This window comes from Schistocerca americana, chromosome 2, assembly GCF_021461395.2.
Source record: "Schistocerca americana isolate TAMUIC-IGC-003095 chromosome 2, iqSchAmer2.1, whole genome shotgun sequence".
Lineage (NCBI taxonomy): Eukaryota > Metazoa > Arthropoda > Insecta > Orthoptera > Acrididae > Schistocerca > Schistocerca americana.
Window position 1 is genome coordinate 1,025,952,582 of NC_060120.1, and position 25,949 is coordinate 1,025,978,530.

At 39.6% G+C, this 25,949-nt stretch overlaps 1 protein-coding gene across 1 annotated transcript in view; it reads right to left on the reverse strand.

The window, feature by feature from the left end:
- Positions 1-25,949, reverse strand: part of LOC124595314 (proteasome inhibitor PI31 subunit) — an 85,618-nt gene that overhangs the window by 31,814 nt on the left and 27,855 nt on the right. The gene's annotated exons all lie outside the window — the stretch shown is intronic.

Consider the following 25,949-nt stretch of genomic DNA (forward strand, 5'->3'; position numbering starts at 1 on the left):
GTGTTAGGAAGTCTTGTGGCATTTATGTCCCATGTTGACCAACATTTTATTAGCTTTTATCATAGAGTGTAGAAGGGCTTACACTGCTATGCACTAGCAAGCAGTTAGGATCTGCAGCAGCCATCGTAATTTGACAGATGGTCATGGAGAATGAAACGGAAACATGAACAGGAGCCGTGTCATTTTGGAGTATTACAATGGTGTTTTACACTGCGAGTCTTGGTGGTAAACTTATAAATTTGTTTAATAATATTAACTGTTTAAATGTTTATACATGACTCCATTTAAACTTTTGTATCCACACTGACAGTTTCCTAAATTTAATTTCAGTAACTCCAAAGTCGGCCATATTTTAATTATAATTCTGTTTAATGTTATCTACTGCTGTCTGATTAGACTGACCAATCAGAAATGCACCACGTGAAGGGAGGTACAAAAACGCTGCAGCTAGCTCACTATACAGTTTTGGAGTAGTTTTTGGAGAGGCACCATTCATCTACAGTAAATTGAACACTTTTTCATGTAGAAGTGATTATTTGAGTCTCTCACAGAGTATTTATGTATGAATTCGCATGTGTGCAGCTTTTAGCTGCTATTAATTCACATGGATATTGTTTTATGAACTTGAAATGGTGCTCTGTAAGTGAAGTTTAGAAATTATGAACTTACATTCAAGTATTACCCCTAAACTGACTTCGAAGCCTGTCTCCCGCCGCCCCCATTAAAACAAGGAGGCATACCACTATTTCAACAAGTCTTTTCATTCAAACTAGTGTTGAGGTATCCCTACTTACCATTCAATTACTTACAGTCAACTGAATGCTTGGGCAGAGCCATGATTTTTGGATTAGAAGAGGACCAACTGGGACAGCATGACAACTTTACAAGATGTGAGGCATGCAAATCTATTAATGGTGAATCAGCGAACTTGCCCAGGTGTTCTGGAACTTCTCTTTACGAGCTGAACAACATAGTCCTCCACATGCAATGATTCATGAGAAACAACTCATACCATTATTGTGTTTGACACAATAAAGCATTGTAGCAGGAGCACTCCATATATTGCCCTAATTAAATAATTATATTTAAAAACAAAGATGATGTGACTTACCATACGAAAGCGCTGGCAGGTCGACAGAAACACAAACAGACACATACATACACACAAAATTCTAGCTTTCGCAACCAATGGTTGCTTCGTCAGGAAAGAGGGAAGGAGAGGGAAAGACGAAAGGATGCGGGTTTTAAGGGAGAGGGTAAGGAGTCATTCCAATACCGGGAGTGGAAAGACTTACCTTAGGGGGAAAAAAGGACAGGTATACACTCGCTCGCGCGCGCGCGCACACACACACACACACACACACACACACACACACACACACACACACACACACACACACATATATATCCATCCGCACATACACAGACACAAGCAGATGTCTGCTTGTGTCTGTGTACGTGCGGATGGATATGTGTGTGTGTGTGTGTGTGTGTGTGTGTGTGTGTGTGTGTGTGCGCGCGCGCGCGCGCGCGCGCGCGCGCGCGCGCGAGTGTATACCTGTCCTTTTTTCCCCCTAAGGTAAGTCTTTCCGCTCCCGGGATTGGAATGACTCCTTACCCTCTCCCTTAAAACCCGCATCCTTTCGTCTTTCCCTCTCCTTCCCTCTTTCCTGACGAAGCAACCATTGGTTGCGAAAGCTAGAATTTTGTGTGTATGTATGTGTCTGTTTGTGTTTCTGTCGACCTGCCAGCGCTTTCGTATGGTAAGTCACATCATCTTTGTTTTTAAATATATTTTTCCCACGTGGAATGTTTCCCTATTATATTCATATAATTAAATAATTAGTTAGAAAGGGTTAGGGATCATTATAGTCTTTTTATGAAGGAATTTGTCTGGAGATCAGTTTTTATCTTATACAGAATTGAAACCTTGACGATAAGTAGTTCAGACAAGAAGAGAACAGAAACTTTTGAAATGTGGGGCTATGGATGAATGCTGAAGATTAGATAGGTTGATCAAATAACTTACGAGGAGATACTGAATCGATCTGGCAAAAAAGTGGCAGAATCTGACTAAAGTAAGTGATCAATTGATAAGACACAATGCGAGGCATCATGTGATTGTCAGTTTGGTAATGGAAGGAAATGTGGAAGTAAAATTTGTAGAGGGAGACCAAGGCTTGAATACAGTGAGCAAGTTCAAATGGTTGTATGTTGCAGCTGTTACACAGATATGAACAGGCTTGCACAGGATAGATTACCATCGAGAGCAACATCAAACCCGTCCTTGGACAGAAGACTGCGGCGACTATGGCTACTACCACTAACATAAAAATTGAACATATCAGCTCAGCTTGTATAACTTATGAACTTCTATTCTTCTTCAGAGCTCATAAAACCACACATATAAATATCATCTCAGCATTACGGCCTGATTGGGGAGAGCTGTTTTCTTGACTGAAGCAACTGAAAGTGAACTTATAAGGGATGTGTAGGTGCTATGATGGAATGACCAGGAAGAAAGACAACAGGAAACAGAGAGGAATCTGATCCTGCTGCAGGCAACTACAGTAGGTTATTGCACATGAAGCCCAGGAGAGAGGGTGTTTGTTTTGGGGGAGGGAGAGTAAAATAATAATTTTTTTTTAAGTCATTAGTCTTCTTGCTGGTGCTATACAGACAGCCACAAATTTAACTACTTCTCCATGTCAATCTTTTCATCTCAGAGCAGCACTTACACCGAACATCCTGAATTATTTGTTGGATGTACTTCAGTCTCCACCTTATCCTATAGCAGGGTCAGTCACAGCGTGCCAAACTGCATGCGAGTACGATTTGTGGGCTACCATGCAGGCAGAGTCTCGGTCTTGCTCGGTACATCTCAGAAGTACTCGGCATAGCGTGACATTTCATTTAGCACTATGATACGGCATTTTTCGACCAGTACTACTTTCTTCGGTTTGGAGGAATCATGATATCGCCCTTCGCTATTTGTTTCTGGTACAAACAAAGACCACAGGTCCCATGTCTGTCTGCACAAGAGAAGGCAGTCTAGCAATTTATCATCAAAAGGCTTTAAAATTAATGGGAATGTCAGGAGAGAAGGATAAGAATTCTCCAGCAGTAGCATAATCAAGGGGAACTACAAATTTGCGGTATAATGACATTACTACACCATACAGAGCAAACGCCATGAAAGAAAAAAAAAATACAATGGTTGACAGATGGCATTCATTGTTCTGTAGAAGTACTCTGTGCTTAGTTTGCAGGCAAGGAGCACATGAAGAAAATGCTGCTATGAATAGTAAATTTTCTGAAGTTGCTTGCATTATTCTGTGTCAGTTGCAACATTTTTTGATGGAACTGAACGACGAAAATGGACATGTATTATACTGTATTACTGCAAGGTATATTGGTTATATCAAGGGACATACCTGTAATAATTTTTCAATTAAAGAACTAATATATTGAAGCTGTGAAGGAAAAAAGTGAGCAGAATGAAAATTAGAGCACCCGGAATGGATTTCAGACCTTGTATTTAAAGTGGGCCCGACTGCACACTGCTCACAGTAAAGACACTGCAAGGTGAGAAACAACTTATTTCTGATATGAAGGGACAAATTCTGACCAAAAACACCATCCATTTCCATACATTCACTGGCATTACAGGAAACACAAGCTTTGAAGAATTCTTAGTGGCCTTGAAAGAATTACAGGGATTTGAGAACACTGCCAATCTTACATCTGTTTTCAAGACTGTTGGCTGTTTCAGTTGAAAGTGCCACTGTGCATATGCAGATAGATTTTTGTCTCCATAATGAGACTGCAAATATGATAAAACATTTCGATCAACGTGTGTGTGTGTGTGTGTGTGTGTGTGTGTGTGTGTGTGTGTGTGTGTGTGTGGCAAGAAGAGTGTGAAAGTCTGTGAAACTGTCCACATTTGTCTGTACACCGACAGTTAGTACTAGATAAAAATTATATTATGTCTTCAGTCTGTCAACAATAATTAAATAATACTGAAAATTTGTTTTATTTGTCATATATGTTGTTCAGAAATGTAAAATATAAAACAAAGTCATATTCTGTGGCAATGCATTACCATTTAAAAGTGGTGCTTTTGCAAATTCCCCCATGTTCCCCCTCCCCACACTCAAACGGCATGCCACGGCAGTGGGCGGGGTGGGTGGTGGTGGTGGAGGGGGAGGGGGGGGGGTAGCCAGGCTGTGAATTAGGGCACATGGTTTGTGTGACGAATTATTGTTTGGTCATCTCAGCCCTACAGTCTTGTCCTCCACAGACATCTCTCTTAAGATAGAAGTTGTTCTCTGAGGTCTTAATGAATATTCCATCTTCCTGCCCCTTCTTCTAGCCATTGGTGTCCAGATATTTCTTTCCTCAGCAATTCTGCAGATAATGTCCTTATTCCTTACCTTATCAGAGCTTAGTGTTCTTCTGCAACACCACATATTAAAACTTCAGCCAGTTTTTCTACAGTTCACAATTCAATTACATTTTCCAGGCGGGTATTCGGAAAATTTCTTCCTCAAATTAAGGACTATGTTTGATACTACTAGACTTTTATTTTAGTGAGAAATGGCACCTTTGTTGTGGCAGTCTGTCTCTTATATCCACCACATTTTGTCCTCCGTGAATTGTTTTGCTTCACTTCATCGACTAAATGGTCTTCAATTATGAGATCAAGTTTATCATTAATGTCATTTCTGCTACAACTCATTACCTTTGTCTTTCACTGGTTTACTCTTAGTCCATTTTCTGTGCTCTTTACACTGCCCATTCGATTCAACAAGTTCTGTATTTCCTCTTCATATTCACTGAGGATGGTGAAGTCATCAGTAAGTTTATCACTGATATTCTTTCACTCTGGAACCTTTCTCTCATTTCTGTCATGGCTTCTTTGACATAGAGTTTGGAGAAAAGGGAGAAAGATTACATCCTTGCTTCTGGGAAAACATGGAGATAAACAGAAAGCAGTCATATTGGGAAGAGTTCGAGTAACACTGAGGTCATGAGATGAAACGGAGTGTGAGCAGGCATTCCAAGTTGTAGACAAGGCTATTGATCTACCATTTCATGGACTAGTAGGGAGAGATTTTTTAGAGAGGCACAAGGTAGTATTTCACTATGCGAATCAACGGTTAAAACTGAATGGTAATTGAGATGAGATGAGGGAGGTGGAAGAAGGAACCGCCCTAGCAAAGTTAGCGAAGATGACACGAAGCATTGTTCCTACAGATAAAGTTAGCAATGCGGCCAAGGTCAAAGGAAGGTTGCTGCGCCAAGGAGACAAACAAGAGAATACACAGTAACAGAGCCGTTTCCAGGGGCCGGCAGCACGGGCCGTAGTGTATGTAAGACACCAGCGGGTATGCCAAGGCGGAGGCGAACCGTTAAGAGTGCGATAACAGGACAGTCGCCTAGGAGTGACTAAGCATATCAGAGTTTACATAAGCAGACAAAGGCCGTGTAGTGACCCAGACGAACTGCTAGAGATGAGGCGACCCAATCAACACCCGGGGCTACCAGCTCGGGCCAGAGCACCCAGCCCGAAGTGAAGCAAGCGAATGTTTGGACAAGACTGCAACACAGACAAAGAAGCGAAAGCAGGTGGCCAGGATATGGGCCACTGAAAAACATGTGTAAGGCATGCACTTACGAAGCAAGAGCTGACGAGTGTGATAAGAGATGGCATGACAGCAAGATTACGAGGTGGAATCCAAAATTTTTGGAACTGGTGCTGCCATCTGGAAAGTAGGAGTAGTAGATCTTTGCACCGCTAGGTGGCAAGAGCTGCATATCTGGTGAGTCAGTGTGTGGAGTGGCATTCAGCTGGGAGGATGTGTTGCGTGTCCACAGTGATTTCCGTAATACTCTGTGTTTGGTGTGTGGTGATTTTATGATGGATCTGTGAACAGAACAGCGCATGTGTATCAAATTCCGTGTGAATCTCTGGAAAAGAGCTATGGAGACGATTGCAATGATTCAACAAGTGTTTGGGGGACAGAGCATGAGCCATATGTGTGTGTTTGAGTGGCATGCTCGGTTCAGGGCCGGCCGTACAGATGTCAAAGATGATGCTCACACTGGAAGGCCTGTCAGCCGCACAACACCAGACACTGTTGGCAAACTTGAGCAATTGGTTTGTGCGGATCGACGTCGAACCATTCAAGACCTTGCGGATGAAGTGGGTATTGGTTGTGGGACATGTCAACAAATGTTGACTGATAAATTAGGCATGCATTGTGTCGTCATAAAATTTATGCCAAGGATCTTGACCGATGACCAGAAGGCACAGCGTGTTGAAGTGTGCACGGACTTTCGTCAGACTGCATCTGATGATCCAACCTCCTTGTCACAGGTTATCACCAGCAACGAGAGCTGGATTTACGGTTATGACCCACAGACAAAGCAACAATCGTCCCAGTGGAAGAGCCTGGGCTGTCCAAGACTGAAAAATGCAAGACAGGTGAAGAGCATGATCATCGTTTTCTTTGATACCAAGGGAGTTGTGCGCAGAGAATTCGTTCCACTCAAACAAATAGTGAATTCCGCATACTACTGTGGCGTTTTGCGACGGCTCCATGAAAGTGTGTGTCGACGATGGCCCGAACTTTGGCGTCAAGGGAACCGGCTGCTGCATCACGACAACACATCCTCTCATACGTCCTTTTCTCACCAGGACCTTTTTGGCAAAAAACAACATGGCGGTTGTACCCCACCCACTGTACTGGCCAGATTTGGCACCTTGCGACTTCCCGCTATTCCCAAAACTGAAACTCAGGTGAAAGGCCATTGGTTCAACACTCTAGAGAGGATTCAAGAAGCATCGGTGGCGGTGATAAACAGCCTCAAAGAACAGGACTTCCAGAAAACGTTTGACCAGTGGCAGAAGTGCTGGGACCGGAGTCTACATGTGTATGGGAACTACTTTGAGGGTGATGGTGACCATTAGTCCAAAGGTAAGGTTTTCAACAGATGGCAGCACCAGTCCCAAAAATTTTGGCTAGTACCTCACATTACAGTAGACACATGAGAATGATGCACAATTAAAGTGCGAATAACAAAATTAAAGGAAACCGAAGTGATCATTCCGAAACAGGAAATTTGGCCTGGGGTGTACATTCCGGAGGCACTGGTAACTGTGCAGGATGGAACATGCATAACAAGTGTACTCAGGATGTGAAATGAGGAAATTATATTCAACATTCCAGAAGTGCTGGCAGAAGCATTGTCCGTGCAAAGCGAGTACAAGGTTTGAAAGGTGGCGGCAAAGTCTCCAGCCGTAACAAGATTGAGAGTTAGTATACTGAAGGAAAATATGAGATTAGGACATTTAAATCATGAAGAGAAGGAACAGTTAGAACAACTATGTGCTGCCTATGACAACGTTTTCCATTGGCCAAGAGACACACTGACACATTTGGACTTGGTGAAACATAGCATACCTCTCCTACCGGAGGCCAAGGGAACGATAATCAATCAAAGGCCCAATACAATTCTGCAAGCACATCAAGAGGCTCTGCATAGTGAAGTGAATGCAATTCTGGCAGATGGGATAATTTCCCCCAGTACTAGTCCCTGGAACAGCCCTTTGCTGTTATTACCAAAAAAGGTACATGCCAGTGGTAAAAGGAAGTGGCAATTGGTGGTAGACTATAGGAAGCTGAATGACATACCCATTAATATGGTGCATCCACTTCCAAGATTTGACAAAACTCTAGATAGCTTACGAAAAGCGAAGTACTTCTCAACTTTGGACCTAGCCAAGGGCTACTATCAAGTACTCACAGATGAGAAAGATCACGAAAATACAGCATTCAGCACACCCACGGCCCATTATGAGTACAACAAAATGGCAATGGGACTGAAAGTCGCACCATCAACATTTCAAAGATTAATGAATATGGCACTAACTGGAGCTCATGGGCACAGGGCACTATACCTGTACGACATAGTGGTAGTAGGTGCTACCTTGGAAGAGCACAATGTGCAGCTAGAGGAAGTGCTAGGCAGGTTGAGGCATGCTAACCTAAAGTTACAAGTAGATCAGTGTGAGTTTCTGAGGAAAGAAGTCACTTTCTTGAGACACGTGTTAACGACAACATGGCTGCAACCAGATCCTTCAAAGGTAGAAGTGAGAAAGAACTACCCACAACCAATGACCACTACTGAACTAAAAGCCTATTTTAGGTCTAATAGAGAATTATAGGCGTTTCTTAAGGAACTGCAGTCAAATTTCAAAGCCTCTTCATGAATTACTAAAGAAAAAAGTGCCATATGCACGGGGACCGCTTCAAGAAGCAGCATTCTAGCAATTAAAGGAAAAATTAATATCACCACCCATATTGCAATTCCTGGACTTTGAAAAGGAATTTACAGTGACTACAGATGCTAGCAAGTTTGCAATTGGAATGTATCTGAGTCAAGGCACAGTTGGAAAAGATCTACTGGTAGCGTTTATCTCATGAACATTAAACAAAGCAGAGCAGAACTATAGCATTGTTGAAAGAGAATTACTTGCCATAGTATAGAGAGAGCAAAGGGCAATGCAGGCCCAAAGCTGAGTGAAGGAGAAAAACTAGCCATAATAAAGCAGATGCATGTCTCCCTGATAGGTGGACATTAGAGGATGGGACGTACGTATGATACAGTAAAAGAGTACTGTACCTGGGTCAGAACGAAGTCCGAGATAGAAAACATGTGAAAGCTGCCAAAAGAATAAGATCACCCAGGCAAAAATGAAGCAACCACTAGAAGTACCGCCTAAATCAGACTTTATTTTTAACAGGTGTGATATTAATATACTAGGCCCATTACCCATATCAAGCACAGGGAATTAGGTACATCCTGACATTTCAAGATTCAATGACAAAGTTTGTTGTAGTGGAGCCAATGGAGCGGCAAGATGCCAACATGGTAGCCCGGAAACTAGTGAAACAGATCATTTTGAAGTTCGGTATACTGACTGCCAATTAAGTGACATGGGTAGTCATTTTTCGAGCAAAACACTAAAGTGAGTCTGCAAGTTATTAAAAATAGAGAAAATGCAGATCACCAGCTATCACCCACAGATGAATGGTGCACTACAGCGAATGCACAGAATGATCACAGAGATGCTACGTCACTATATTAATGCCGAACAAACCAACGGAGATGAATCGTTGCCATTTGCAACTTTTGTATTCAACACAATTTCACACAGTATGACAGGATACACACCATTCGAACTATTTTTCGGGAGGAAATGCAATTTACTGGGATTGTTGCAGAAGAAACCAACAAACATATGACATGATCATGATGATTACGATACAGAGGTTCGTCAGAGGATGCAGATACTGCATCAGGAGGCAAGGGCAGCAACAAAAGAACAGAAGGAACATAATAAGATGCAGTACGACAAAACCCAGAATCCTAAGCAGTTTGACAAAAGCCATCGTGTTTTATTATTTGATGAGTGGGTACAGAGGGTAAGGTCCAAAAAGTTAGACAGTCAGTGGAGCGGACCATACACAGTGGTAGATGTAAGACGACCAAATGTAGTGATTAGGATAAAAGGCGAAAAACGTGTAAAGGTGCATGCCAACAGATTAAAAGAGTTTTCTGATGTGACGTTTCTAGGTGAAAGGAGTTTTGAGTGAAGAAGAACTTTGATGTGATGTAAGGTGACAAAAGGAGTTGAGGAAGTAATGCAAATGGACTGCGGGAGTTGTTTTAAATTAAAGTAAAACAGTTGCTAAAGTTTGCTGAGTTAATGTAAAGAGGCTGAAGAAGTTTTATTGAATTGGAGAGAGTGAAAGAGCTTTTGATTTACAGATGGCAGGAGGACAAGGACAGAGAATGATGGACTTAGCCGTGCTAACAGGCATCGTGTTGCGCAGTACAGCGGGAAACGAGACTCCGAGGACGCAGCTAGATGTGCAAGTGCAACGATTCCAGTTGGCTCCAGGAGTTTATTATGATAATAAGGGAACTGTCAGTTTATACAGCACCACGTGGAGGATTGTGAGTTATTTTAATTTAAAAGAACTGCACGACAAACTCGAGAGCACGTAGTAGGCAGCAACAAGGGCAACAGGACATTGCAAGGGAAGAATGCAAGCTGTTAAGCTAAGTACGACAGAGTGTGAGCACACGCAACAAGCAGTCAATTGGCACGTCAGAAAAATAGTAGAGGCTCAAGGGTTGATAGGACAATTAGCCAGACACGAATGGAGACGTTCGAAATTGGGAATTCTAAACTTTATTGGTGAAGCTAGTAAAGTATTGTTCGGAATGCTAGACAAAAATGATGCCTCCTCCTTTACCGCCAAAATTGATACATAAGAAGAGCAGCAGAGATAACTACTATGGTTATCAAAGGAGCAGGTAACCATTGTCAGAGCATCATTATCAGGATTTAATCAGTTGATAAACGCAGTAGTAAAGAACGAGAAAATAATAGCAGATGGGATCCAGAAGTTAAGTGCTAATGCAGAGGAATCCGAAAACAGTACCAATAAGAAGGTACAGCAAGTGATGATTCTGTTGACAGTAACCAAGCAATTAGCGAAGTTAAAGGCAATATTCAATGAGATAGAACGGGTATATGATTTGCTGATGAATGCAATAGTGAATGCACAAAAAGGGTTGTTGGAGCCACATCTCGTGAATCCGGCGCAAATTGTTAAGTATTTAGAACTGATTAATGATGAATTAAAGGACAAAAAGTTTCCTATTGAAGAGCAGACACCAAGAGTATCAGTCGTTACGAATAATAGACATTGATATTTTTACCACCGGCATTACTTTAAGCTATATATTAAATTTACCAGTAGCGGATAGTAATTAGTATACTTTTTATAAGATATGGCCATTACCCGCAGATGCGGATAGTACGAAGAGGATGTTTATGTACATCTCACCTGAAAAAGAGTTTTTGCTGATGGATGATGCCAAACGGCAGTATGCGCAACTGTCCAGTGACCAATTGGTCTGTAAAAGTGTAAATGCAAAACATCGAATATGCAAGCAAACATTTGTACTAATGTCAACCTATGACCATGAAAGGTGTGAAACCAGGATGCTTCAACCAGTAAGAGCAATGCCCCCCGATTGTAACTTAAAATATACAGTACTAAACGAAAGTATCTGGACGCAGATATGGAACAACAAATGGTTGTTTGTTGTCCCAAAGGATGAATGGTTAATAGTGCTCTCAAACGATTCACCACCAGCAGATCTCATTATACGAGAAACACTAAAATTAAGCTTTAAGATTAAGTGTAAGAGGTATGGAGCACAAATTATGCTCCAGTCAGACCACACATTATACGTACCAATAGCAGTAAGCAGGACACAGTTCCTACACTAAACATAGATGTAGATTGTTGTATTGTAGAAAATGAGAAACAAAAAGTATTGGACATACTGGTACTTCTACCCTTACAACATGTCGTAAGACATTTAGATGAATTAAAAGCAGCAGGCAGAAAAATTGAAGACCTTCAAGATGAAATAGACTACTAGCAATGGACTACATTTAAGGGATGGTCAATGAGCAAGTATCCAAAGTGGGGATATTTGAGATCACTAGCTTTACATATATTGATAATATTATGTTGTTGTTGTTGTTGCAGAAAGTGTGGAAAACCGCCATGTGGACTGAGCAACAGATGCTGTGCTAGGATATGTGTAACCAATAACACAGTAACTAGAAGTCCCAAAAGACAATTAGTAAGGTACACACCCACCCTTCACAGCGTGCCCAGTAGTGAGGAGGAAGAGGAGAGGATGGTGAGTCTCACACTGTACCCAGACAGAGTACTGTGGAGAGAGCGGAGTCAAACTCCACACCTAACCAAACTTACCGGTAGACACACTCCAACGATCAGGTCTCCGATACTCCGCACTGACAAGCAATAGGTAATGAAACAAATAGCAAATAAGATGACTACAGTAGAATGTGTATATATTAAAGGAATGAGGAACCAAAATTGTGTGTGTAAAACTAGATGTAAGGCTCTCAGTGGGTGACTTGTTATAGAAGGACTCTCAAATCTCAGACTTAATGTAGTGGAATGAATGTGTGAAACAAAATGGAAGATTGTGTACATGAAGATGTAACATATTAGATGCTATGAAGTGTGTATAACAATGTATATCAGACAATAAGTTACTGTGAAGGAAAATATATGTAAAAATGTCAATGTATATTAAATAATAAGGTACTATGAAGGAAAATATATGTAAAAATGTCAATGTATAATAAATAATAAGGTTCTATGAAGGAAAATATATGTAAAAATGTCAATGTATAACAGAGCATAAGATCCTATAAATACCAAGAACTGAAGATTCGTGTAGCAAGAACTGAAGATTCGTGTAGAAGTACCATGTAAAAACATAAAATGTAACCTATGTATTCTTTGATTAATCACAATAAACAAGGACTTTTGACGGCACAAAAAGAAAGATATAAATTTTATAATCTCTGAGGACAGAGTTTATAAAATTTGCCCCGGGGAATGGGAGGTGCAATAAACCTCAGTAGGATTAATTGATATTTTAACTAACACTCAAGTTGGTTAGTTTCAAATATTCTGAAGTCACGATTGAGCACCAGCAGCAAGCCCGGATATGCAGTCGTATTGCGTAAGTGAGAGAAACTGCAGGCTGATTCCTCGGTGCAAAGTGACAAACACGAGCAAGGCCGCGGTAATCTGCCACAAGACAACAGACCAGTTGAAGTGTCATATAAACGGGAGGACACAAAAGCACTCTGATTTAGTACTCAGTTACTCTGTTAACAGCAGCATCACCGCCGGCACCTGCTAGTCTCCATGTCACTAGGCTTCATCCGTCGAACTTAGGATGAGTTCACAGCCGCAGTAGCGAGCTATGGAGATAGAACCTAGGGCAACCATAAGGGGCTAGTGCCAGAGGAATCATCCTATTCTTATTTGTACATGTAGTTCTTGTGGACAGAACCTGGTTTGCTTCACTGAGTCCTGTATCTTTGAAACATTGCAGCTTTAGTAGGTCACCGAAGTTGGAGGTCTCCAATCAGCTGTCCACGAATAGCAACTCAGCGGCAGATAAGATTGAAGTAAGCTACCCTGTAACATGACAACGTGTCCCACACCGCTCGGGGACACGACAAGCTGCCAAAGACAAAACTATTCCATCTTATGAGCAAGATGTATCAGACAGACAAAATACACTCTGGTTTAAAAAAGAATGTAATAATTCCAATTCGAAAGAAAGCAGGTGCTGACAGGTGTGAATATTACTGAACTATCAGTTTAATAAGTCATGGTTGCAAAATACTAACACAAATTCTTTACAGGATAATTTGAAAACTGGTAGATACTGATATCAGGGAAGATCAGTTTGGATTCCAGAGAAATGTAGGAACACGTGAGGCAATACTGACACTATGACTTCTCTTAGAAGATAGATTAATGAAAGGCGAACCTATCTTTATAACATTTATAGACTTAGAGAAAGCTTTTGACAATGTTGACTAAAATACTCTCTTTGAAATTCTGAGGATATCAGGGGTAAAATGCAGGGAGCAAAAGGTTGTCTACAACCTATACAGAAACCAGACAGCAGTTATAAGAGTTGAGAGGCATGAAAGGGAAGCAGTGGCTGAGAAGGGAATGAGACAGAGCTGTAGCCTTTCCCTGCTGTTATTCAATCTGTGTGTTGAGCAAGCAGTAAAGGAAATCAAAGAAAAAATTGGAGTAGAAATTAAAGTTGAGGGAGAAGAATTAAAAAACTTTGATGTGTGCTGATGACATTGTAATTCTGCCAGAGACCGTGAAGGACTTGGAAGAGCAGTGGAATGGAATTGACACCATCTTGAAATGAGGATATAAGATGAACATTAAGAAAAGCAAAATATGGATAATGGAATGTAGTTGAATTAAATCAGGTGATGTTAAAAAAATTGGATTAGGAAACAAGTCACTAAAAGTAGTAGGTGAGTTTTGCTATTTGACCACCAAACTAACTGACAAGACAACGGCCTAAGTAGAGGAGATATAAAATATAGACTGGCAATGACAAGAGGAGCATTTCTGAAGAAGAGAAATTTGTTAACATCAAATATAGATTTAAGTGTTAGGAATCTTTTCTGAAGCTATTTGTTTGGAATGTAGCAATGTGCGGAAGTGAAACATGGATTTTTAACAGTTTAGACAACAGAGAATATAGGCTTTTGAAATGGGATGTTACAGAAAAATGCTGAGGATTAGACTGGCAGATCGCAGAGCCAGTGAGGAGCTACTGAATAGAATTTGAGACAAGAACTTGACTAAAAGAAGGGATATGTTGAAACTTCCTGGTAGATTAAAACTGTGTGCTGGACCGAGATTCGAAGTCAGGACCTTTGCCTCTCGCGGGCAAGTGCTATCATCTTCACTTGTTACGTTCCAAATGCTGAGATTATTTTCAGCTTGTGATAAAATGTGTTAGTGAGATCCTCTGCTTTCAGTTACAGAGGTAAGGTACCAGCCACACAATAGGGCTGCCATTAATGCTATAAGACTTTAGCCCGCTAAGTAGAATTTTTGGATCCTTGCAATTAAAGGCTCAGCACTGAGAAAAAACGGTGTTTTGCATAACTGGCGGACCTCACATCCAACAATTTTAACTGTAAACACGGCCAACACAAAGAACTGCAAATCAAAATTATGAATAAAGACTATTATTTTTTGAGTATAATATGTGTTTTGCTTTTGTAATCACAGAGTGGATGCTAGTGGTAATGGAGTTTCAACTCTTGACTACAGCTTGTTCTATGATTTACATAAAGCTCTCTCTTCCTCACACAAGATACTTTAATCACAGGAGTTAACCAACCTCTATCCTTGGTCCTGCTTGATTTTGTCCTTATTTGTTTTAGGGGACAGCATGACTCAAATAGCTTCACGATTATGTTTGAAAGTGAGTTAAGTTTTCCATCAACACTCTCTGCTTTCTGAATTTCTTCCTAGCATTCTTTCCAGAATTTCTATCTAAACACTGTGATCGAGTCATTGTTTATGACTTTGTGACAATACTGTTATTATACAAACTGCACCTAACTAGTAAGTAAATTTTGTTGTTAACATTTGACCATTGTGATAAAATACAACACTGACTATGGATTTTACAGATAAATCTCTGTGGACTGTTAGGTCTAAAAACAAACTGTCAATAGCTATTGCACTATGTCCTTCAATTTTTGTTGGAAATTTTACTGTATAAAATTATTCAAAGCTGGACACTGTCAACTCTTGGTCCCTCGGTCAGTACTATCTGACAGAAAACCAAAATTAAAGTCTCCACATACAATGATTTTCAGTTAATTCAGTGTAACCTTATTAAAGCTGTATCTAACAAGTTTATGAAGCTTAAGATACTTCCTGCTGGTGTTCGTAAACTGTCAGTACTGCAAGTTTGTATTTTACAATAAATCAAATCTCAGATTGTCATAAAAACTCTTAGTGCTTACCACATTGCCTGAAACCAGTAAGCTTGAACATATTACTAACTACATTCATTGTAGTTCAACAACTGGCATTGATGATTGGATGCACCTCAATGTTCCATAAACATAAAAAGCTTTTACTTATTTCACTTACTGTGTGTCTGCATTTTCACTCTGGAGACACTGCCACAAACTGAAGTTCTTGTCTGTTTAGCACAAATTCTGATGTTCTCCTTTAATACTGTACACGGCTCAAGCTACATGTGCACCAGAAGAAATGAGTAACACATGTAATAATCACAACGAAATGAAATTAATGAGTCAGTGGGGAAGAAACCAATGAAGAAGTACTCCCCTTGTTGTTTTGTGTGGCACTATCACAGCACAGGCCTACAGTGATGTTTTAAGCACCTTCTTGCTTCCCACTTTAAAGAGCTATTTGGGGGTAGGTGATTGCATCTTTCAACACGATCGAGCACTTATTCATACTGCATGGCCTGTGGCGAAGTGGTTACACGACAATAACATCCCTGTAATGAACTGGCCTGCACAGAGTCCTGACCTGAATCCTACAGAACACCTTTGGGACGTTTTGGAGCGCCGACTTCGTGCCAGGCCTCACCGACCGACATCGTTATCTCTCCTCAGTGCAGCACTTCATGAAGAATGGGCTGCCATTCCCCAAGAAACCTTGCAGCACCTGATTGAACGTATGCCTGCGAGAGTGGAAGCTGTCATTAAGGTTAAGGGTGTGCCAACACATACTGAATTGCAGCATTACTGATGGAGGGCGCCACATACTTGAAAGTCATTTTCAGCCAGGTGTCAAGATACTTTTTATCACATAGTGTATCTAGTATGTACGAGGAGATTTAGTTCCATCACAGCCATAGTCATCCCATTCATATTCCAATGAAAAAACAATCCCACAGATGAATTTTCTCAGGCAGAGGGGAGTGGGAAGTTAACAATTTATAAATTTCTAAGACAGACCTTATTCCTAACATTCTAGGTAAAAGATGTTAGCTGAGACTTCCAATGAAACATCTGACTTTATTTTTCAGTTTATCCTCTGCCCACTTCCTCTATGTGAAATGTGGGTTGTTCTGCAATAGAAGTACACATTTCATAGTACTGATACTGTTTGTCTGATGCGAAATCACAGCCTGTTTAAGCATAGCAACAGTTATATTTTCGGGTGAAATTACAAAGAGGAGACTTTTTTGTCTATCTTTCTCAATTCAGTGCAAGAATTCAGCTGAAAATCCAGGTTCCTGGCAGTCTCAGTTTAAACATACAAAGGATCATTTCACTTCCAGTCAATACTGCTATCACTGGCAAACCCGGCAATGCTTTGCAACTGCTAAATATGTGTGGGAATCAGGTATACATCCTAAACTTTTTCCTCCCCTTCTAAACTGCTTCCTCCCCTCCTCTGCCCATTTCCTCCTCCTACCCCATGTCTCTGTGCTCCACCACCTCCCCTCTCTTTATGCTCTCTCCATGTCCATTGCTCCCGCCTCCGTTGTCTTGCTCCTCTCTCTGAAATTGTGCCTTTTTTAACGTTACTGCAAACAAAACTCTTGTTGCGAAGTAAAGTCATTTACAATGAATGAGTAGATTGGTTGGGATTGTTCATATATGGGGTATGAGAGACACCTCTCCGGGCTGCTGGACCTCTGAGAGTAGTAGTTTGGATGACAGTATGTCACATAGTTTTAATCTGCGAATGGATAAGATAACAAAGTTTTGGATGATTCAGATTCCATAGTAGTATTCTAATCATAAGCCGATAGATCATAAATACAACTTTTCTGTTTCCTGTAAAACTGATGGTGGGGAAGAAAACAAAACAGTGTATTGTTGTGTATCCAATTTTTCTTTGCCAATGTGTGTATGGAGAACGAATAAGTATGGCTGAAACAATTTATCTAATGGTTTATGTGCCCTCCTATCATAGCTGAAACTGAGTGTGTGAAAGGAATCCAAACCACATGTTTTCACAGCACAGCATTTTCTTCCACGCAGTTGTTTTTAACAGAAAACTTATAAGTGTCATTTTAAAAAAATGTTTTGCCTATGTCCATCTGAACGTTATGTCTTGTGTAAAATTTGAATTAAAAATATGTAGCTTCTGTCTGTCCAAACATTTATTACAGTATCATGCAAAAATTTGAAGTTAATTGGTCAAAAGCTTTTCAGCATGTTTGCTAACAATGTTCCACCTCTATGTATCACACACACACACTTAATTATATATGTTAAAAATAAACACCTATCAAATGTACATTAGAGTAGCATTTAAATATTTGTAGTTAATTAGTCAAGAATTTTTTGAGATTTTTGGAAACAACTTTTCACCATTATATAGTGTATATATACTTATGTACTGAATATATTTAAAAATAGTTTATTCTTGAAATTCAACTTTACTGTAATAGATATGGATGCAATATATTTCAGAAATACATTTCAATATTTGAATCTGTAGTTTGTCATCCAATATTGGTATATATGCAACAGCTGTTGGGCTACACACCATGTGTCTACCCAATAGAAGGTTCGTTTTGGTGTCACTATCCTACAGTACAAGGTCAGAGAATGAATGTTACGTACTTTCTCCTGCTTAGGCAAACTGAGCAAACTGATTGGTTCTTTTTGCATTTGATATGGTCTATGGTGGGCTTGAAAGGACTTATCAAGGTGCCGTTTGTTCAGGGCAGTTCCTTGGAAAACCCCCAAGAAAGGTTTTTTTTTACTATATTTTTGCTGTCACCAGCAGATCAAAACCCAGTGGAGGATTCCAAGATGGCTATACACAGCAAACGGCTGAAATTTTTATGATATATTCATAAGACCCTGATCTCGAACAACCTCAAAAATTTTCTTAATATCTCTATCAGTTTCCTAGACAAAGAGGTTCAAAGTTACCCTTCTTCCCCAGATAAAATCCAATATTAAGCAACATCCAAACAATAAATAACTACAGCAAATTACTCAAATTTTAACAGCATATTATCTAGGCAATTATCTAAAAGAGCCACCTCCCCATTTTCAAAACCCATAAACTTGTTTTTTGGGTACCAAAACCCAGCTGTGGATTCTGAGATGGCTATGCCCAGCAAACAGCTGTAATTTTTCCGATGTGTTCTTAAGATACCGATCTCAAACAACCTTGAAACTTTTTCTTTGTATCTTTCCCTGTTTGCGAGATACAGAGATACAAAGTTACCCTACTTGTACATGTAAAATCCGGTCTGAAGCAAAAACCTAGTTTATAAAGTGATGTAGCATGGAGAACTATGCTGTTAAGTGTTTTCATTATCATCTGGAAACCCCACGTTGTAGTACTGAAACACAAGTAAAATTTTTTTGAATGTAAAATACGATCTGAGTTGTAAAATTAATTTTTTGTTATTTCAATTTCACATAAATAAACTATCTAAATTTTCCTGACCAATACATTTCTTTCCATATGAGTTACATGCCCTGCAGCAGCAGAGAGCAGAGAAAAGGAGGGAGACAGTGGAAAAGTGCTCTTATCAGAAAAAAAAAAATGCAAATATGTTCCCACCTACTTAAAACACTGACTGAAAAGTGCATTACCGGCTGGCTCATTCTACCTTCCTCAAGACCTTCAAAATTTTTCCTGACAAAATTTATCATGCAAAAATATTTGTACTTTTTTATGCTGAGAAAGAAGAAGACAGTGGCAGTGGTAAAGAAACAGAAAAGTAATAAATACTGGAAGATAGTGGTTGTGTTATAGAAAGAGCAAAGGAGACAATGACAGTGTGAGAGAAAGAGAGACAATGAAGTACTTGAACATAGTCAACAGTAACAGAAATGTTGTAACTGCGACCGTTCCAGTAACAGAAATGTTGTAACTGCGACCGTTCCAGTCACAGGGTGACCATGAACGAAAGCATGGCAGGCCTGCAAACAAACAAGACGGATGAAAGGAAAAGGATGGACATGCACGACGACAGATGACCAAGCAAGACACCAACAACAACAACATGCAAGAAACAACAGGGTCACAAGCGAAAACCTCACGAAATCAACAATGTCCACTAGTACATGGAAATAAGCAAAGTAAACACGATGTCTGTAAGAGAGATATCAAGAGACTGACGTGAATAACAGACTCCCTCGCTGAGTGAGAGGCAGGTGCTTAAATACATGATAGGGTACGTCGCTATTGGTTGCTGGGACCACATGTTCTACAGTGGCGCCCTCACAATATACTCAGGCCAGGAGCACATGCAGCCACATCTTACAGTGCGACAGCTGCAGAGACCTCTAGTATAGTGATAATCGAGGTCCATGCCCTCTGGCGCGGGTTCGAAACCCGCGGCACTCGGTACCAGGAGAACAGTGCCAGGAAGGGAGTGAAGGAGACAGTGCCAGGAAGGGGGGGGGGGGGGGGGAAGAGAAAAGTGGAAGTGAATGAGAGCCAGTGTATATGACAAAGACAACAAGGAAGAGAGAGAGAGCCAGTCAGTGTGAAAAGACAGCAGTAGGAATTAACAGCCTTTCAATCAGTCAAAACTTCATTTCCTCAGGAAATCGTTAACATCTTTTTGATTCAGTAACATTTGTAAGCATTGATGACACAAAAAACTGCATGATGACATCATCAATTCAGAATCAAGATTTGTGAAAGCTACTAAACAATTATCGACATACTTTATAATTTGCACAAGTAATTTGCATCTTGACTGGAATACTCTCTTTCAAATTCTAAAGATGGCAGGAGTAAAATACAGGGAGTGAAAGGCTATTTACAATTTGTACAGAAACCAGATGGCAGTTATGAGTCGAGGGGCATGAAAGGGAAGCAGCGGTTGGGAAGGGAATGAGACAGGGTTGTAGCCTCTCCCCGATGTTATTCAATCTGCATATTGAGCAAGCAGTAAAGGAAACAAAAGAAAAATTCGGAGTAGGTATTAAAATCCATGGAGAAGAAATAAAAATGTTGAGGTTCGCCAATGACATTGTAATTCTGTCAGAGACAGGAAAGGACTTGGAAGAGCAATTGAACGGAATGGTCAGTGCCTTGAAAGGAGGATATACAATGAACATCAACAAAAGCAAAACGAGGATAATGGAATGTAGTCGAATTAAGTCGGGTGATGCTGAGGGAATTCGATTAGGAAATGAGACATTTAAAGTAGTAAAGGAGTTTTGCTACTTGGGGAGCAAAATAACTGATGATGGTCGAAGTAGAGAAGATTTAAAATGTAGACTGTCAATAGCAAGGAAAGCATTTCTGAAGAAGAGAAATTTGTTAAAATTAAGTATAGATTTAAGTGTCAGGATGTCGTTTCTGAAAGTATTTGTATGGAGTGTAGCCATGTATGGAAGTGAAACATGGACGATAAATGGTTTGGACAAGACGAGAATAGAAGCTTTTGAAATGTGGTGCTACAGGAGAATGCTGAAGATTAGATGGGTAGATCACATAACTAATGAGGAGGTATTGAATAGAATTGGAGAAAAGAGGAGTTTGTGGCACAACTTGACAAGAAGAAGGGATCGGTTGGTAGGACATGTTCTGAGGCATCAAGGAATCAAAAGTTTCGCATTGGAGGGCAGTGTGGAGGGTAAAAATCGTAGAGGGAGACCAAGAGATGAATACACTAAGCAGATTCAGAAGGATGTAGGTTGCAGTAAGTACTGGGAGATGAAGAAGCTTGCACAGGATAGAGTAGCATGGAGAGCTGCATCAAACCAGTCTCAGGACTGAAGACAACAACAACAACAACAACAACAACAACAACATATGCATCAATATATTTTACTTTGCTATTCACAGATAATTTTTTTCTTCAAATTATATACTCTCTCTTATTAGGCAAATGAACTTCTAGTTATGCTTGTGCCACCATTTGTTAGTGGCCATGTTTGCTATCTCTTGGTACACAGAATGAATTTTTCTTTACTCATTTACACTATAATTTCAGAGAATCTATTCCTCAACAATAACTACTAAAATAAGGGGTCTTTCATTAAGAGTGATACTTTCTAAAATTGCATTTTCCAGTTTCCAATATACTTTTTGTGTGCTTACAGGAGTTAAAATATCCAGTACAATTTGCAGTTTAATTATGCAGCAGTTCACACTTCCTTAGCATTAAGAAATCATTTTAAAAAATTTAATCAAGTGGCAGGGCAGTTTTGGGTGCTATCGTTTGTTCACCGGGGAACTAGGTCGCTATACGCTGTACTGTGACCAAGTTTGAGTGGGATTTTACTCTACATGACCAGTTGACAATGTCAAACACAAAATGAGGACAATATTACAGCAACAGTTGCCAGTATTGAGGAAGTGCCAAATACGTCAGTTTCAAGACAATCTCAATGGTTGCGGGCTATCTGAGACATAAACTTGGCGAATCTTGTGAAATGATTAGGGCTCATATTCATAAAAAGCTGTACTGACTCAAGAGTTGAAACCAAATGATCACAGATCGCATGATGAGTTTGCTGACTGGGCCATACAGCAATTGAAAGCTGATCAGTGGAAAAATCATCTCAGGCAAGGCACATTCTTGTCTTAGTGGCTTTGTCACAAAGTAAAATTGTCCTTACTCAAGTAAGAAGAACCCACAAGTGATCCAAAAGTTGCCATTCCATTCAGAAAAACTCAATGTGTGGTGCAGTTTATGGCGTGGGGGCATCATTGGACCTTATTTCTTCTGAGGTGATGAGAGAAGAAATGTTACTGTCAATGGCAACTGGTAAAGATCCATGTTACGTGAATTTCTGTGGCCAGAAGTTGGGACCTTAGATATTGAAACCAAGTGGTTCCAGCAGGATGGTGCTACATGCCACAGAGCTGATGCTATACTCGATTTGCTGAGGGAAAAGTTTGGCAATCGGATCATAAAAAGACATGGATCTGTGAATTGGCCATCACAGTCATGTGATTTAATTCCCTTGGATTTTTTTCTTTGGAGCTACATCAAAGCCATGGTTTCAGTTTCACTGAATGACATAATGTTTCCATTTATGCTCTGCTGCATTGTGCAGTTTCAAAGAACATTCTTCAACATCCCTGATCTTTTACTAATTCATGACAACATAAAACAGAACAGACTACTCATTTATTTTACCTCCATTTCTTGGTTTATGAAAAACGTACTTTACAAATATGAGTCCCTTGGTGTAAACATTCTTTCTATATATTCACATCTTCCATGTGTTACTAACCTCTCTCTGCCAAGTTTCACATTTTTCTGACACTCATGCAAATCAAACATCATTGCTTAACACTGGCATACATACCTGTGCATAAGAACAATTCTATGTCAGATGACAACTTTCTATATGCTTATCAAAACATTCATTTTCTGTTCTAATTTGATCTTTGCTTGTGTTGTATGTGCAAGAAATCTTTATGACATTCTTTTTCGGCACATTATGCCATTTCATATGGTCATATCTTGTTGGCCAGTTAGTCGCAACATAGTTCACCCTGGAACAGAAAATAGCCCAATGACATCAGTATTTCTTTTTTATTTTTTTACATTCCAGGGGAGCAGTATTTCATCACAAATTCTTTCATTATTTCTTATTTAATCTTGTCATTCTACACTTTAAAAAACGTGTGTATGCATTTATTCTTATTTTATTTTGCACATCTCTGACATTCCATCAGTGTCTCAAAGTTAATCTTATGGCTCAGAGAAGTAAGTCTATGTAATTTTTTCTGTTTACTGTTAACATCTTCTATTTTAATTTTTTTCTTTCCCCTTTTCTCATTGTAGATCTAATTTCTTTTAATTAATGTTTCCTAATATAAATATCTTGACATCTTTTCACATAGAACATCGTGAACAAACCATGAAAACCAAAAACAATTTATTCTGGCGCATTCTGCATATTCTTTAACTTCCTAAGTGACTCTTATCACTTGACAAATTGTGGCCTAGGCTTCTCTTCTGGCTGAACTCTGATGATCTCTGTTTGCTGAAACTGATCAAATGCCTTACAAAACTGCTACTGAGAATAAGCACACTACAGGAGCGCAGATAATGTGCTCCCTCAGTAAAGCAAGATCAGGGTCCATATGGTTTCATATAATTTTTTAGTTGTCATCATGGCATAATCATCATCATTTTCCCTTTTCTGTAAAAGGTATTGTTTTCTTGTTACTCCTCTCTTCTCTTAGCTCTGTTTAATATGCAGAAACATCCAGTATCTGGTTCTTACCTTCGTTCTTTCATTCAGTTCACAATTATGTATGATATTAGTCCTCCCTTCAAATCCATACTGGTCTTACCTGTCAAAGAGTCTTTCAATAAATTTTAAAATATTCATTCCTCATTCAGTCTTTACTCATTTGTACTACCATGGTGCTCCAGAAATCCATTGCATTCATGAGGAACTCACAGTCTCTTTTTTTCTGTTGCATGTTTTCATTGCTTTGCTATTACACAATTGATTTCTCATGCTCCTTAGAAACCTACAGCCCCCATATTTTGAAATCACAATGTTTTTCTTATATTTAGAGGTCCATTCAAATCCATACTGTTCTCAACTGTGAAGAGTCTTTCACTACACATGCTATTCTACAAGAAGTTCTGTGAAGTTTTTCATGATTTTCAATCATTTTTCATGGTATACCTCTTTCAATTTTGGCTCTTGAAGTAACTATGGCTTATTTTTGGTCCCCTATTCATATCATTTAATTCAGTATGTGTACTTCACAGTATATACTCTCAAATTTCACACAATGCTGCTGTGTGGATATCAAACAATCATGTTTTCAATGTTACTGCATCATTGTAAGTTCTCAAGGGTTTCTTTATTCATCTCACCAATAATGACAAAACTGAAGTAAATGATACAGTGCTGTATATTAGAGTTTATTTACCTGTGTATTATAGGACAGAGTCAGTCTCATTACACAGTCACACTAAAAAAGGAAATTTAATCAAATATTCACGATACCTAAGTTTTCAAATCCATGCACGCTACCCTGCACTATTGTGGCAAACTTTTGAATTTAATTTCAAATTTGCCTAACTACCATAGCAAAACTACAAACCAATTGGATTCAATTGGAACATTTTATACATCATTGTATAAGATATTGAATAAACATTGCAAATATGCTACTTAGAACTGTTATGTGACCGATAAAAAAACTGCTCAACTGAAATGAGCATTAAAACATGTCTGTTTACTTAGTTTGCACTACTACTGATGTCATTTGGATTGTGTAAAATGCAGAAAGAAAACACTGCACGAAGACTAATAGTAAGTGTGATATAGTTCACCTTCCTACTCAATTGCAAAGCTTTTGATGACACAATTACAAAAGCAAATCATTCAATCAGACTCTTATAACAAGGATTTGGCACATACATTTAATAAATTAAATGTATACCGATGCAGCCATAGGACATATTATTGGGGTGGTGCATAAGTTCGTAGTGTTTTTGCTTAAGTTTAATAAACACAACAGACACATATAACAGAGACTTTAATCATCAAGAACATATTCTCCTTCACTATTTACAACAGGCTTCCAATGCTGGGGTAACTTTTTGATTCCAAAACTGTAGAAATCACATGGTTTGGAGGCGAAGGACTCAACAAGCCATATGTTCAGAGTGCAGTTTCATTCGGCAAGGAAGTTCCTCGAAGGCTGCTCGACAGAGAATGGAAAACGTAAAAATCTGAGGGCATAAGATCGGATGAATAAGGTGGATACAGAACGACTTCCCAACCCAACTCCTGTACAGTGTTTTTCGTCAGTCTAGCAGAACACAGGTGGGCATTATCATGGAGTAGCAGTCTCCCTGGTCATTGTTCTTGGATTGTGTCTGCAAGACATCTCAGCTGTTGACAATAAATGTTAGCAGTGATGGTTACACCTCGGGAAAACAATTCATAGTACACCACACCATCACTGTTCCACCAGATGCATAACATTATCTTTTGTGGATGCCCACAGGTCTTTTTATGGGGAGTTGCTGCTTTGTTTGGGCTCAACCATTCCTTTCTTTTCCTTATGTTGGCATAAGGACACCACTTCTCGTCGTCAGTAACGATATAGGACAGAAGTGGTCAGTGGTACTCATGAGCCAATTGATGAAGAGCAAGCAGAGATGCATATACGACAACCTGCTGATTTTTTGTGACTTTGGCTTAGAGCAGGCAGTTCCCATACACCTGATTTCTGAAACTTCTCCACTGCATGCAAATGTTGCACGACAATAGAATGATCACAGTTCATCACATCTGCAAGTTCTCGAGTACACTGACAGGGATAATTGTGAATTAATGTGTTTAAATGATCTTCATCAAACCTCGAAGGTTTTCCTGAACATGGAGAGTCCCTAACATCAAAACAATCCTCCCTAAAACGAGAAAATCATTTTCTTTCCATGTTCCATCAAATGGTATTATCTCTATACATGGTGCAAATCTTTCTGGCTTCCTCCACTGCTGTCACCCC